Genomic DNA, 6,000 nt, shown 5'->3' on the forward strand with positions numbered 1-6,000 from the left:
AGTTATGACAAACCTAGACAGAGAAGACTCTTGAGAGTCCCTTGGACTACAAGAAGATCCAACCAGTCCATCCTAAAGGGAATCAGTCCTGAAGATTCATTGGAAGGACTGTGCTGAAGCTGAAACTCCATTACTTTGGCCACCTGATGTGAAGAACTGACAAACTTGAAAAGACCCTGGTGCTGGGAAAGATTGAAGATGGGAGGAGAAGGGGATGACAGAGGATAAGATGGTTGGATGGCATCAATGACTCAATGGACATAAGTTTGAGTAAACTCCAAGAGTTGGTGATGGACAGGGAAGCCTGGCATGCTGCAGTCCATGGGGTCACAAAGAGTCGATCACTACTGAGACTGAACTGAACTGAGACAGTGTTTTGAAAAGCATAGACATTACTCTGCTGACAAAGGTCAGTATAGTCAAGGCTACGGTCTTCCCACTGGTCATGTATGGTTGTAAGAGCTGGACTGTAAAGAAGGCAGAACGTCAAAGAATTTATGCCTTTGAACTGTGGTGCTGGAGAAGACTCCTGAGAGTCCCTTGGACTGCCAGGAGATCAAACCAGTCAGTCTTAAGGGAAATCAATCCTGAATACTCATTGGAAGGACTGATGCTGAAGTTGAAGCTCCAGTATTTTGGTCACCTGATGTGAACAGCTGACTCATTGGAGAAGTTCTTGATGATGTGAAAGACTGAGGGCAGAAGGAGAAGAGGATAACAGAGGATGAGATGGCTGGATGGCATCACTGGTGGAATGGACATGAACTGGGGCACACTTTGGGAGAAGGTGAGGGACAGGGGGGTCTGGTGTGCTGCAGTCACAAAGAGTCAGACATGACCAGATAACTGAAAAATACAAAGATAGAAGCAGACATATTGGCTATATTTTGTTTTTCTTTTTGCTTTGCATGTGTTTTTATATGCTTTCTTATTGTTTTATAATGTTACACAGAGGTGTTGGATGTGTTTGTTTGCTCAGAGTGAAAATGTCTAATGTAGTTCTCTCACTAGTATGATTTATTGTAATTTGGGAGACTTGGTTAGCTCATCACAAAAATGTTTTCAATAATAATGACATTTTCTTTTAAATTTAGACACATTGTGAAAACACTGAAATAATTGTGTTCAGAAAGTGTTATGCAAATATTAGATTATTTAACAATACCCCCCTAACTTCAGCCAAACCAGAAAATAGTGTTTCATGGGTCTTGAAAAATTCTCATACATAGTTGGTGGAAGTGAAAATTGGTACAACCTTTGTGTAGTTGCCAGGATTTCTCCACCAAAATATGGAACACATTTGAATAGAATTCTTTGACAAAAATAACCACAATAACGATACATGTACAACATGAGAAGCTTATTGACATGATACACAATATATTTTATAGGTAACCTTAAGTTTAGGCTTTTTTCAATGTTTATCTTTCAAAAATACAGGTTGCCTTTACAATAGTCAAAAATTTTATTTCATATATCTGTAAGTTCAAGGTTCACTTCTTATTTGATTAAACTTCTTTAGTTTTGCACACTAGTAGATAAATAATTCATAAAAATTATATATTATTTACATTTTAAACCACATCTTAATAAATCCTGTGCCATTGTTTCCATGCTCAACTAATCATCTGAACTTTTTCAAAGGAAGCAAACTTTAGACACAAGACCTAGACTTTTCCATGAAGAACATTTGGAGTCTCTTTATATTTTAAGTACTCCAGGAAAAAATTAGCAGAGTTTGGTAGATTTTTATCAGAAACCCTCTTTTTCAGATATTCAAGAATTTTCCTATATTCATTTATTATTCTTAATGCAATTATAACATTATTTTTTGTGGTAAATTTAGCATCCTTTCTTTTATAGGAAAAAAATCAGAAGGCATACTTATGTTCTTAAAAAGTCTTGATTTAAGGGTAGCAATCTGGAAAAATAAATCTACAATTGTTTCTTACAGACACTTCAAACTCAGAACGATGAAAGCTAAACAAAGAACAATACTGTCTTGAATCATATATTTAATAAAAAGAAAAAAGGAACTAAAGCACTACGACGCAAGCACACCCTGCCTGGATTGCAGGCAAAGCTGATCAAAGGCTGGGGTAGGTGAATGTGCTGGCTGTGTGGTTTCCAGAGAGCTCAGGACCCGACCTTCCTGACCTGGGCTGGAGGGTGAGTGTGGGTGGACCATGCCTACACGCCGCCAGAGCACGGTGGGAATGAAACTTCCAACTGAATGACAGAGGTAGAGATGGCTCAATGGAGAGGATTTACAGCTTCAATTTCTTTTAACTTAAAAAAAAAAAGGTTAGAAAATTAACAGCAGCTTAACAAGAAAAGGGCAATCTTCTCTCCATAAATTTGGAAAGTGGCAAGCTAAGAGAGAGAGAGTAGACAGAGGGAGGAATCCTTCCAGAATATGTCATTCCTTTATGCAGAACCCACCGATGGCTTCCCATCTTCCTCATAGTAAAAGTGCCAGTGTCTTCCTGGGCTCCCACCACCTATCTGACCTCACAGCTTACCAGTCACCTTGTCAGTATTGCCATGCCCTCCTTCAGGGCATCTTCCCAACCCAGGGATCGAACCCAGTTCTCCCATGTTGCAGGAGGATTCTTTACCATCTGAGCCACCAGGGAAGCCCTTGTTCTCCTCACTGTGACTCAGATGTGCCAATCACCTTCCCATTCCCCGGCTTTTGCATTTATATTTTTTCTGCCTGGAGAATTTTTCCCCTCATGGCTACCTGGCTCACTTACTCACTTTCTTCTGGTTCATGCTCTGTCACCATATCAGAGGTTCTTTTTGACCGCTCTATCCAAAACAGCAAGCCTTATAACTATTATGCTTCATTTTTATTAAATCACATTACCTGATTTATGTATATTTTGTTATTTATTCATTGTTATCTCATTCCGACCAGAAAGTAATCTTCATGAGGCAGAAACTTTGTCTATTTTTTAAAAAATTATTTATTTTAATTGGAGGATAATTGCTTTTCAATGTTGTGATGGTTTTTGCAATACATCAACATGAATCAGCCACGGGTTTACATGTGTCCCCTCATCCTGAACAGCCCCCCCTCCACACCTCCTTCCCCACCCTACCCCTCTGGATTGTCCCAGAGCACTGGCTTTGTGTGCCCCGTTTCATGCATCAAACTTGCATTGGTTATCTATGGTAATATACATGTTTCAGTGCTATTATCTCAAATCATCCTACCCTCATCTTCTCCCACTGAGTCCAAAAGTCTGTTCTTTACATCTGTGTCCTTTGTTGCCCTGAATGTAGGATCATTATCGTCTTTCTAAATTCCATATATATGCGTTAATATACAATATTTGTCTTTCTCTTTCTGAGTTACTTCACTCGTATAATAGGCTCGTTTCATCCACTTAATTAGGACTGACTCAAATGCATTTCTTTTGTATAACTGAGTAATATTCCATTGTGTGTATGTACCACAACTTCCTTATCCACTCATGTGCCGTTGGACATGTATGTTGCTTCCATGTCCTAGCTATTGTAAACAGTGCTGCAATGAACATTGGGGTACATGTGTCTCTTTCAATTCTGGTTTCATTGGGGTGTATGCCTGGCAGTGGGATTACTGAGTTTTATGGCAGTTCTATTCCTAGCTTTTTGAGGAATCTCCACACTGTTCTCCATAGTGGCTGTACCGGTTTTCATTCCCACCAACAGTGTAAAAGGGTTCCCTTTTCTCTACATCCTCTCCACTATTATTTCAAAGAATCGTCAAAATATACAAGCAGCTCATGCAGCTCAATACCATAAAAATGAACAACCCAATTAAAAACTGTGCAAAAGAGCTAAACAGATATTTCTCCAAAGAAGACATATAGAAGGCTAATAAACACGTCTATTTTTTTTTAAACTGATGTAAACCTAGAAAGGTGCTCACCACAGAGTTGACACAGAAAAATACATGTTGAATATAGGAATGAGTTCTGATGTGGCACTCTGTTTCTATTCAGCAGAAACAACACTGTTAATGTTGTGAATTCCACAACATTATGACATTCTCACCAACATCTTCCATAAGGAGGGAAGTGGGTTGAGGAGGCATCCTTGGAAAGTCAAGAGAGAAATACAGGAAACACTTGAGTGCATGAGCTCTCACTGTAGGATCTCAGCAAAGGCAAAAAGTTGTGCATTTTCAGGAATGTATACTAAGTGGATAGAGCAGGAGAAGGTTGCAGAAGTGAATGTATCCCCGGCTGGGTGCAGGGGTCCTGCTAAAATGTATTTAGTAACAGTGTTTCAGAAGGAAAACCATGTTTGTGACTTCATTTAAGCATTCTTCCTTGGTAGCTTCAGTATACAGGAAATAGAACAAGAGATTTTAAAATCTCAAAATTCAGATCTTTAAATGTCATACCAAGAGATGAGAAGAGACTATCAAGTAGATTTTACCATACAGTGTCCACAGTCATATTATAAAAGAACGAGATGTAAAAGTGTGATCCATCAATTAATAGTTGGATAATTAGATGAGAAATACGGTATGTGAAAGACAAAATGATGAACTCACTCTGGAGGAAAATACCAAAGAATGGAAGACAATTCATGTGAGTGCCTTGAGTTTATTTAAAAAAACAAAAACCCAAAACTTAAAATTATGAAGTCAAAAATAAATATGTAAGATGGCATTAAACTAATAAAAAAGTGAGATGACATTAAGAGGGAGATTATTATGTTAGGTAAGCAAACTGGAACACTACTGGAGTAAAATGGCAAAAGCAATATATGTAACTGGAAATCTGAATTCTTGTACAGTGAAAAACCATATTTTATTTATTTATTTGTCTTAAGCAGCTTCAGTTTGATTATGAAATACTGAAAACTCATGAAACTTGCAGTCACTGAAGAAGAATGGTGACACAAACCAAAATCTTATAGTAAAACAAAGGGATATAATGAAGTAGAAAACAAAAACCAATAGGGAAGATGTGTAATTATTCAAAGATTCTTGAAATTAATATTTATGAAACCCCCATTACGTTCCAGAAATCTCATTAATTGCTCAACATATCATACATTATTTTTGTAACAGATTAATTTCTTTCTTGGAGGAGAAGAGATTTGGACCTGATGGTGGAATCATTGGGAAATAATTTTTAATTGTGTTTTTATATGGTGTTTAAAAGTCCCCAACTGACAGGGGGTGCTGTTTTAGTCCAGAGTGAGTTTGTCTGTGAATGTTGAGGTTCTCTTTGTGACTGAAAGATTTCTTGAAGTCTTCATGTTGGTATGGTTTCTTCTTTCTGTGGATCTTCAGGTGAGTGCACAGGGTGGAGTAGTGGGTAAATTCCTTAGTGCAGAGTTCATAATGGTATGGCTTCTTGCCTGCATGGATTTGCTGATGAGCTTGGAGATCTGAAGACTGCATGAAAACTTTGGGGGCAGATATTGCATTTAAAGCATCTCTCTCCTGTGTGTGTGTGCGGGCAAACTGAGGTTTGTAATGAAAGCTTTTCTTTGCATACCCTACTTTCATTCAGTGTCTGAGACTTCTTTTCCAGTAGGATGACCTACAGTGTTCAGCGGAGGAAGTGAATTTGGCCCATGTTGTCCTGAGCAGCTCAGGACAAATATGTGGCTCCTTCTTGAGGTACTTCTTGGGAAATGGAACTGTTGTCCCATTTTTTTTTTGGAACTCTTTTGAGAGCCTCTTTTGTGTCCACTTTGAGTCAAAACTTCCCTTTCACGACCCTGAAATTTAAGTATTCTTGCTTCTTCCCCGTCTTCCATCAGGCCCTTCTCCAATTTCTGGTTGAGTCTCAAACCCTCCAGTGTACTCTTTTTTCAGGAATGGTCTCTGACAGGAGAATATTCTGTTCCTTCTGTCATCTGACGTATCTCACTCATAGAGGGTTTGGGCTTCCTGAATAAGTTTCTCCCATTACCCATGTCACTGACCTCAACTTCCACCATCTGAATGTTCAAATTTGCAGAAGAAATTTTTCTCCTTGTAAGGTGACT

Source organism: Bubalus bubalis, chromosome 8 (genome assembly GCF_019923935.1).
Source record: "Bubalus bubalis isolate 160015118507 breed Murrah chromosome 8, NDDB_SH_1, whole genome shotgun sequence".
NCBI classification, from domain to species: Eukaryota; Metazoa; Chordata; class Mammalia; order Artiodactyla; family Bovidae; genus Bubalus; species Bubalus bubalis.